The 11,164-nt window shown below is 40.7% G+C and overlaps 1 pseudogene; it reads right to left on the bottom strand.

Moving 5' to 3' along the window:
• Positions 1–6,273: 6,273 nt before the first annotated feature.
• Positions 6,274–8,148, bottom strand: LOC100621528 (nucleolar MIF4G domain-containing protein 1 pseudogene; annotated as a pseudogene).
• Between the last annotated feature and the right edge of the window lie 3,016 nt (positions 8,149–11,164).

The following is an 11,164-nucleotide window of genomic DNA, read 5'->3' as shown; positions in this document are numbered from 1 at the left end:
CCCCTGACAATTTTTCAAACGAATGACAAATTTAAATGACACCTACCCTTGTTTAAGGGTTTATTTTCTTCTGCTAAGTGATGGGGCAATAGTTTAAAAAAAATCAATTATTTTCAATGGAAAAAAAAAAAAAACTAGTTCTTTCCATACCAACTTTAAATACCAAAATTTCCCTGTAGAAAAATGCACTCATTGTTCAAAGAAAATGCACTAATGTAAGTCAAAAAGCATTTGAATGTAAACACATTTAAAAGTAATGTGTTTACACATGAACTTATTTACAAAACTGGAGTTCCCCTTGTGTTGCAGTGGAAATGAATACTGCTATGATCCATGAGGATGTGGGTGCGATCCCTGGCCTCACTTTTTGGGTGGAGGATCCAGTGTGGCCTTGAGCTGTGGTGTAGGTCACAGAAGGGGCTCAAAATCATGAGTTGCTATGGATGTGGCTCCAATTTGACCCCTAACCTTGGAACCTCCATGTGCCTCAAGTGTGACCTAAAAATGAAACAAACAAATGAACTTATTTACAAAACAGAAATAGACCCACAGAGGTAGGAAAAATATTTATGGGAAAGAGAATGGATAAATTAGGATTTGGGGATTAAAATATGCACACTATATATAAAATAGATAACCACAAAGACCTACTACTCTATAGCTCAGGAAACTATACTCAATATCTTTTTTGCTTTTTACTGTTTTGGCTTTTTAGGGCCACACCAGCAGTGTGTGTGTGTATACATCAAGCCAACACAGCCTTCGAAATCAATTATATTTCAATAAAATTTATTTTTAGTATGTGTTACTAGAGTTAGCAAAGGGTTTTCAGAATTGCTAAACATGGAAGAGAAAGCATTGTGGCTCACGATGGAGGAATGCATGCAGGAATGATTTCTTGGGCAGTTGTCAAGAGTGAGGTAAATCATCTTCCTTGTCACTGATCTCTTTTGTTCAGCTTTTAAAAGTTTTGAAACTTTTTGCTGCATTTTACCCATCAGTTTCTCAACCTTTTCAGACCAAATTTTTTATCTTGTATTTAAAATAAATGTACACCACAGGAAAAGAAATAAACCTTTGTGGAAAATAAAAACTAAACATAAAATGCTTAGATATACTTGAAAATAGCCCTGTGGCAAAATAGACTGAAGAAAAAAAAAGATTATAAAAGGGAAGTCCACTTTTGCACTTCTCACACTTGGCATAGATACACAAAGCAAAATTTGATATTCAACCAAATATGACATAGAATAGTTTCATTTGTCATATTCTCATATTAAAAATTATTGTATAAAAGTAATTGTCTTTTTTATAAAATCATAACTACACATATTTCTCTTAACATTTTTAGTCAGTGTATTTTGGATTGAAATATTTTTACAAACACACAAAAAGATCACAGTTCTCCAAATGACACCAATTCTCAAAAGCTCTCATTGCACAAAATGAAATAAATAAGTCATTTTGTGCCCCATCTCTGTCTGTACACATGAAATGCTACTGACGTAAAGTGGAGTGGGGAAGAGTGAGCATGTTATGGGAGGCACAGATGACATCAAAAGATAAATTATTCATGACATTATCAGAGAAGTCAGAAATAAGTTAAACATGGGAACCATGAGACTCGGGTTCATGAGTTAATTTCTAACATTAGCCTCAAATAATCAGAATAGCTGAAAACAGAAGTGTCATGCCATGTGATGGAAACTTCTGGTCTTTGGGACAAAATCAGCAATAACTTGATAGCATTAGCCTTTAGGATTTTTATGTTGTGCTATTTATAAATATATAAAAGTACATGAAGTATAATTTTATTTTGTTTGTCTAATTGTTTTTACTTTATTATGGTTGTATTTGCCTTCATCAGCTTAGTCACTTGCAATTAAAAATCTATAGTCCTAAAAGGAATACAAAAATATGATACCTTTTAAAATTGTACCTCACAAAATCAAATACCTGGGAATACACCTGACCAAAGAGGTAAAGGACCTATATGCCGAGAACTATAAAACTTTAATCAAAGAAGTCAAAGAAGATGTAAAGAAATGGAAAGATATTCCATGTTCCTGGATTGGAAAAATCAATATTGTGAAAATGGCCATACTACCCAAAGCAATCTACAGATTCAATGCAATCCCTATCAAATCACCCATGACATTTTTCACAGAACTAGAACAAACAATCCAAACATTTATATGGAACCACAGAAGACCCAGAATCACCAAAGCAATCCTGAGAAACAAAAACCAAGCAGGAGGCATAACTCTCCCAGACTTCAAGAAATACTACAAAGCCACAGTCATCAAAACAGTGTGGTATTGGTATCAAAACAGACAGACAGACCAATGCAACAGAATAGAGAATCCGGAAATCAACCCTGACACCTATGGTCAATTCATCTTTGACAAGGGAGGCAAGAACATAAAATGGGAAAAGGAAAGTCTCATCAGCAAGCATTGCTGGGAAACCTGGACAGCTGCATGCAAAGCAATGAAACTAGAACATACCCTCACACCATGCACAAAAATAAACTCCAAATGGCTGAAAGACTTAAATAGAAGACAGGACACCATCAAACTCCTAGAAGAAAACATAGGCAAAACACTCTCTGATATCAACATCATGACTATTTTCTCAGGTCAGTCTCCCAAAGCAATAGAAATTAGAGCAAAAATAAACCCATGGGACCTCATCAAACTGAAAAGCTTTTGCACAGCAAAGGAAACCAAAAAGAAAACAAAAAGACAACTTACACAATGGGAGAAAATAGTTTCAAATGATGCAACAGACAAGGGCTTAATCTCTAGAATATATAAGCAACTTATACAACTCAACAGCAAAAAAACCAATCAATCAATGGAAAAATGGGCAAAAGACCTGAATAGACATTTCTCCAAAGAAGATATACAGATGGCCAACAAACACATGAAAAAATGCTCAATATCGCTGATTATAAGAGAAATGCAAATCAAAACTACCATGAGATACCACCTCACACCAGTCAGAATGGCCATCATTAATACATCCACAAATAACAAGTGCTGGAGGGGCTGTGGAGAAAAGGGAACCCTCCTGCCCTGCTGGTGGGAATGTAAACTGGTACAGACACCATGGAGAACAGTTTGGAGATACATTAGAAATCTATACATAGAACTTCCATATGACCCCACAATCCCACTCTTGGGCATCTATCCGGACAAAGCTCTACTTAAAAGAGACACATGCACCCGCATGTTCATTGCAGCACTATTCACAATAGCCAGGACATGGAAACAACCCAAATGTCCATCGAGAGAGGACTGGATTTGGAAGATGTGGTATATATACACAATGGAATACTACTCAGCCGTAAAAAAGGATGACATCATGCCATTTGCAGCAACATGGATGGAACTAGAGAATCTCATACTGAGTGAAATGAGCCAGAAAGTCAAAGGCAAATACCATATGATATCACTTATAACTGGAATCTAATATCCAGCACAAATGAACATCTCCTCAGAAAAGAAAATCATGGACTTGGAGAAGAGACTTGTGGTTGCCTGATGGGAGGGGGAGGGAGTGGGAGGGATCGGGAGCTTGGGCTTAGCAGATACAACCTAGAATAGATTTACAAGGAGATCCTGCTGAATAGCATTGAGAACTTTGTCTAGATACTCATGTTGCAACAGAAGAAAGGGTGGGCGATAAACTGTAATTGCAATGTATACATGTAAGGATAATCTGACCCCCTTGCTGTACAGTGGGAAAATAAAAAAAAAAATCTATAGTCCTGAGCAGAAAACAATCCTCTTAGGTAAAGAATTGGAGCAACAGGACTGAACTCACTTGAATTGCTACAAATCCTCTATATTTTAAAAATTTATTTTTATTTGTTAATTTTATTGGAGTATGGTTGACTTACAGTGTTGTATTAATTTCAGGTTTACAGCAAAACGAATCAGATAGGCATATAAATATATCCATTCTTTTTTCCCCATTCGAGTTATTGCAAACTATTGAGCATGTTTTCCTTGGCTATATAGTGGATTCTCATTAATCATCTGCTTTACACAGTAGTGTGAATATGTTATTTCTGCCTCCCAATTCTTCCCTCCCCCCAGTGGTTTCAGTTCTGGTGACCACAAGCTTGGTTTTGGAAATCTGTGAGTTTGTTTCTGTTATAAATAAGTTATTTTGTGCCATTTTAAAATTAGATTCCACATAGATAAGGATATATGATATTTGTCTGGGTTAGTTTGCTCAGTATGATAATCTCTAGGTTCATCCATGTCCTCCATATTTTTTTGTGCTTTATAAAAATTCTTTATTTTGAGGGGAATTCCCTTCATAGCTCAGTGGTTAATGAACCTGACTAGGACCCACGAGGATGCAGGTTCAATCCCTGGCCTCCCTCAGTGGGTTGAGTATCTGGTGCTGCTGTGAGCTGTGGTGTAGGTTTCAGACACATCTCGGATCCTGCGTTGCTATAGCTGTGGTGTAGGCCTGAAGCTACAGCTCTGTTTCAACCCCTAGCCTGAGAACTTCCATATGTTGTGGGCATGGCCTTAAGAAAAAGCCAAAAAATCTTCATTTGGAAAAAATTTAAAACTTAGAGGAAAAATATAAAAGTACTCCTCATCTGTACAAACTTAACCCAGATTCACCAACAATGAACAGTCTGCCTATCTGCCTCCTCTATGTGTGGGGGCAAAGAGAAAGCAAGGGTCAGAAACTGTTTAGACTCTGCAACCTAAATCATGTGATAAGGTGGAAAATGGAAAGGTAAAGTGCAGTGTTTTGACTAGCAACGAGCCTCTTATTTAAAAATACCCTACACTGGCACTCAAAATATATGTAATAGACTTCACTGACACATTTTAATGCATTAAAAATTTTCTTATGCCCCTATTTTAATGATAAGTCCCCAAAAGACAGCTTTTTTCAAAATCTATGTGCATTGCTCTCAACCTGCATCAAAATTAAGACCAAAAATTCATATATACACCAAGCAATGGTTGTCTCAGCACCTGGCAGTACTTTCCAAATGCAAATTATTGTAATAAATAACAAAACATATATATTTAAGCAATTCTGAATTCCAGTAGCTTCAGGTCATGCTACTTGAAAGCATAGTTACTTACCATCATGTGGAAACCCATGATATTTTCTTGTAAAAGGGGGGTTTTACACTTACAGAGGGCATATTTTTGGATGACCTGCCATATAACAAATGTAAAACCTACTCAATGAATTAAGTCACAAATACATTCTGTGGTGAGGGGAAAGACTTTTTTGATTAAAAAATTTTTTTAATAATAAAAATGATACAAAAACGGGTCTCCGTCTATGGAAGTTTATCTTCTGCCGGAAAGCCAGCCAGAGGTTTAGTACACACACTGCTTGGTCGTAAGCATCTATAGAGCACAGAATATTATTCTACACTCACATCCTGGTGACTTTTTCAACTGAAGGCGACATTTAAATCAGGTCTGCAGCATTTAGGGGAGAGAAGCACATTCCAAGGGCAGGAAAAACAAGACCTTTGTGAATTTGTGGCAAATGGTAAGTATATGAGCATTTTTTACTTCATGCAACTGATCCATTTACATGTTTGGTGGTTGGGTGTCTCACAAGATGAACACTCATTCCCCACAGGCAGTTCAGTTCTATGCACATCTACACCTCCCAGAGCCCAGATCAGTGAACCACACCTGCTAACTGGCCCGTACCTACTTGGTGACTTTGAGATCGTTCAGGAAAGTGCATCTAAACCTGGCATCAACACGTGTGAGTGACAGACACAAACAGGGAAGAGGCCCTTGACCACATCAGGGCTGTATGTGAGTTAAGATGGACTCTCTTCCCCCACCAAGGCCTGAGTAACATGCTTGCTTCTCGAAACACTACAGCCCAGATACTTGAAACGATCAATGAAACACCAGGCACATTTAACAGATGGTTTCTGAACTTTTAACCACCATATAAAAAAGATAAAAACACATCAATTTCTTTATAACTACACTTTCTAGAGGGCTATTTGGTCTATAAAAAACATAAGACATGGGCATACCCTCTGCCAAGTCTCATCTCTTAAGGAAGGGGACCCAGGGCCTGCCTCTCCCTCCCTCTCTCCCTCCTCCTAGAGATTAGTTATTTGAAAATGGCTCAAAACACAAATACAATATAACCTTGGATCAAAATATGCTATTTTAAGTACAAAAGACTGTGCCACAGCTCCACCAAGATGTGCACACGGTGCTCTCAGGCAGGCCCCCTTCCCTGGGCCCGGGACTACATCCTTAGGGAAGCCCCACCCTGCAGGGCCCTAGTGCTGAGCTCGGCTCTCTCCCACAGCTCCAGCTCTCTGGCCTCCTAGGTGCTGGCACTCCCTGTGGCTTATGAACAGCTTCAGGCCCTCCCTCAACAGGCCCAGCACAGGTTTGTCTGGACACCCTTGCAAAAATTAAACCAAGGTCTTCAACTTCTGTTTCCATTAACAGAGTATATTAATACTTTTTGTTATAAGTGGACCCTGGGTTTGGCCAATTCACTGAATTCAATGATCTCTAAGATGGAAAATGGAAGTGATTTTGTCTTCAACAAATGGGCCACCAAATGAATCAAATTAGAGAAATCATTGGTTGACAAATTTTCTAAGTCCAGAAATTTGTCCCATAGGCTGATTTGGAAAGTCATCTGAAACCTCCTCTCGTGGTCACAGAACTTTCCCACCAGGAAGGTGTTGAAAGCATTGCACATCTTCTCCTGAAGGCAGCAGTCCACGTAGGACGTGAATGATTTCTCTCTCCTGATGATCCTTAAGTCCAAGCTTTAGAAGCCTCTCAAACATGTCCAAAAATTTTTCACTCGTCATTATTGTACAAAATATATTTCTCCAGATGTCACTGTTCATTCTCTGCTTTTGGGAAAGTTCCATCCCTGAGCCAGTTCTGCAGGCCAGGGCTCTCTGAAGCTTCCACAGCTTCTCCATGGGCTTGGGGTCATAGCCTGGGATCTTTCACACATTGTTGTTCTTCAGGGCCAGCAGTGACTCCAGAATGAACCAAATGCTACTCTGGTCCTGGCCTGGGATTCAGTGATTAGTTCCTTAAGTAACAAAGCCTTAACAGGATCAGTTCAGTATCTTTCTGTGAACGTTCCAACAAGTTTCCTCAAAAAGTCAAAGATGAGGAGAGACTGCACCATGTGGAGGTTTTACTAGTGGGCAATGATGGTGACCAGGTTGTCACGCTCCTTCCCATCACATCCACTTCTATAGACATCATCAAACCTCCTCACCATGGCCTCCAAAATGTGGTTGCCAACCTTGATCCCAACCATGTGGTACAAGATGCTGACCAGAAGCAAATGCTCCATCACCAGCCTGCTGTGCATGGTCTCAGACGGGGCGCTGGTGCTCAGGAGGATGCTTGTCATGGTGTCTCTCAGGTCCTTCCTGCTGTGCACCATGTACAGGTCCTCTAGGTGGTAGCTTATGGAGGCCATGTTCGGTCACTTGACCTGTTAATCAGACATTTGACCTGTTTCTTTAACCTTTCCAGTATTTCCTTTTTCTGAGCATCCACTGTCTCCTCTGATAGCCTCACATGGGCCAGGATGTACTTTCCAGCATTTTCAAAAAGACTCTGGTCAGTTGTGTCAACATCCTTGGAGGAATTTTCACACCTCTCTTCATCTTCAGCAAAATGGCCCCTCTTTTTCCTCCCTTTCTCCTTCACTCTCCCTTTGGCTTTTTGCTCTTCCTCTTCTTGGTTGTTGTTCTCCCCCTCCATGTCCTTCTCTTTCAAGTCCTTGTCCTCCTCCCCCTCCTCGCCCTCGCTCTGCACTCCCAATTCCCACTCCCTCTCCTCTTCCATGTCCTCCTCCTCCCAGTCACTCTCTTCCTCCCAGTCACTCTCTTCATCACTTTTGGGGTCCCTCTATCCTGCACCCTCTTCCTCCTCCTCACTGCTTTCACATAAGCCAGTTTTTCCTAGACTCTAGGGCTCCCATAATGTAGCTGAGCAGCATGGAGCCCCCTTTGCCCTTCTTTCTGTGCTTGCTCAAGCCAAGGCACTGCTCCAGCTATAGGATCTTCTGATTTTCCTCCTCATTGGCCACCAGAATCACCTGTTTCCACTCAGCTGTAGTGGCTGTGGGGCCCATGGTCCTCCCAGGGGACCACTTAGCCAGGGGAAGGGGGCCCTGGGCCAGGGGAGGTCCTAGCCCCTCCAAAGCCTATGGAAACAGCCAACTGCCCTTCCACTGCCCACCTATGCCCACGGCCAGCTCACTTCCCCAGGTCTGCTGCCAGAACCTGGCCCCGGGCAGGGCCTGCAGTCCGCTGGAGCCAAGGTGCCTACCTCAGGTGCTGCTTCTCCTTCCTCAGTTCCCTGTGTCTTTTCCTCCTGCCCAGGCACCTGCAACCCTGAGACCAAGGCCCTTGACAGCTGCCAGGGGTCTTGCCCTTCGAGGTGACCTGCATGAACTCCTCCAGGGCTACTTTTAGCTGCTTCAGGGACCCATCCCTGGCTCCCTCAGACCCATTGTGGGGCCCCCATCAGGCTCAGCTTCCTGTTGGCAATGGGCCCTGACAGCCTCACACAGGCACAGCACCCGGGCTCTTGGATGCTGCCAGCTTCTGGGACCAGTGGCCTTGGACTACCCCTCCATATTTTAAAAAATGAATTAAAGTTAAGAATGAAGGCTGTAGTGTTTCCTACCTTTTAATTTGGTTAACATATACATATTTTTCTAAAAATAATTATGTTGTCCCTTGTATTAGTTTCATAGTGCTTCTGATTTTTTTTTTTTACCAAAAAGCAAAAAAATCACCAATAACTCAGTGGTTTGAAACAGAAAGAACTTTTTTTTTTTTGGTCCTTTTAGGGCCTCACCCAAGGCATATGGAGGTTCCCAGGCTAGGGATAAAATGGGAGCTGTAGGTGCTGGCCTACACCACAGCCACAGCCATAGCCACAGCATCAGGGGATCCAAGCTATACCACAGCTCACTGACATACTGGATACTTGGCCCAGGAGAAAGGCCAGGGGTCGAAGCTGCATCCTCATCATATTAATTGGGTTCATTAACCACTGAGCCACAATGGGAACTCTAACAAGAACTTCAACTGTGGGCTACTGCAGTTCTGGAGGGCAGAATTTCAAAATGAGTCTTTCTAGGCTAAAGTCAAAATATCAGGAGATTGTATGCATTTCAGGACTTGTGGGGAAAAAATAATCTTTTTTTTTTTTTTTTTTTTTTTTTTTTGCCTCTCCTAGAGGCTGCCCACAGCCCATGCCTGGCATCCTCTTCCATCCAGCAAGGCTGTCATTCTGACCTCTGCTTTCACTACCACATATTCCTCTCTGATTCCTCCTCTCTTGTCCTTTTCTCCTTTGTGATTACATTGGACTCACTCAAACAATCCAGGGGAGCCTTTCCATCTCAAGGTCCATAACTCAATCACAACAGCAAGCATCTTTATCTTCCACAGCAACATGTTCACAGATTCTGTTGATTCGGACCTAGGCATCTTTGGCAGGCTGGGGGCGGGGGTGGTGGTGTCACTCCATCTAAAACATCAATATCCATATTGGCACATTTTGTGAAATTGGACAATCTAAAATTTTGCACCTGTCATTAGTACTCAATAAGATAGTCTCACCAAAGCTTACAAACTGTGTACCCTTTCTGCATTACTTGGCTACAGAATCTGTTCTAAACGAGCTATACACAAAGCCTCCTTTGAAGGAAACATAAACAAGAAGTATGTGGTTCAAAGTTTCCAAATATGTTACACACATATACATGTACTTGCATATCACTTGTCACTCATTTATCAGAAATGATGAACTGACTCCATCAATCATCCACACAGGCACATCATCCAGTCATCAGTTTTATGAAGTAAGACATAAAAAAGAATTTATCTGCCAGCTTTCATCTCCTGTTGTTCAAAGCTCATCCTCTGGGGGGCATTAAGCTACTTGTACTTTCAGATTATGCCTACCTGGGTGCTCAGGTGGGTCCATGTGCCAGAGTCCAGCTCCAGCAGCCAAGGTGTTCCTACGGGGATGGATGGTGTCGGTGGATGCACACGGAGACAGCCTCTTTGTCCCTTCTTTCAGGGTGCTTGACAGCTCAAATTTTATTAGCATAAGTAGCAGTTTATATAGACAGCTTAATTGTAACTTACGTCACAGTGCTTAGATCATATTTTTAAAGGTTAAACTTTTAGATTACATGGTACAGTAGATATACATTGTGTCCTAAAGATTTTAATTAAAACTAACAGATACAACACATCATGTAAAACTATAATGGGTACAAAACATCATGTGGAAAAAACATTATGTGAAAATAAGGCGATTTGGTACAAAGCGTTTTGGGGTTACTCTTAGCAAGCGCCACCCATTATTGTTTTAAGCTAATCTTTAGCAACTAGAAAGGTCACAAGCACAAGAATTTGACATTTACAAAAACTCATTTTTTAGATTAAAGCTTGGGGTACTAACTTCAACGCGTTATGGTCAGGGGACAGTATGAGAAAATATTTTTTTTTCTATCAAAGCAACTTAATTTCCTAAAACTTAAAAGCTTCCTACAAAATTCATTAAAAGCAAAATTATTATGTTTTTCCATCAAGAATAATGTATGTCTAACCTATTCTAACCAATTGTACATTCCACAATTACCTAACTCTAAAGCCTACTCTTACTTGTAACAAACTAATGAATACTTTGTTTTTCCCTACATTAGACCTGAATAGGGGGAATTCCACTAAGGTGAAGCTCTTATTATTTTATTACTGTTCCAATTTTTTTTGTTGTTGTTCCAATTTTATTGAGTCACAAAACAATATAGGAAAATAACAAAGAATAGCAAACAAATAACAGGAAAGACTGAATAATAAGTAAATAACAGAAAAGACTGATTTCTCCAAGAAGCGATTTTTTTATTGTTGCACTGTTGTGCAAAGCTTTCATTTTGTTATTGTTGCCATTGTTGTCGGGTTGGTTAGCAGGTGAGCCTCATTGTTTTTAGGACTTGCCTTGGGAGCTGTGCCACTGGGTAAGCCCTTTTCCCTATTTCTAAACCTGCCCTCGGAACTGCGCCGGTGGGTAGGCTTTTTATACCTCTGTTGGGAACCCTGCCTTCGGAACTGTGCCATCAGGCTAGT

This window comes from Sus scrofa, chromosome 2 (assembly GCF_054392235.1).
Source record: "Sus scrofa isolate SSC_HxYL_T2T_F1_AM1 chromosome 2, Sscrofa_HxYL_maternal_Yorkshire_Landrace_v2.0, whole genome shotgun sequence".
Taxonomy (NCBI): domain Eukaryota; kingdom Metazoa; phylum Chordata; class Mammalia; order Artiodactyla; family Suidae; genus Sus; species Sus scrofa.
This window is presented reverse-complemented; position numbering and strand designations above follow the sequence as displayed.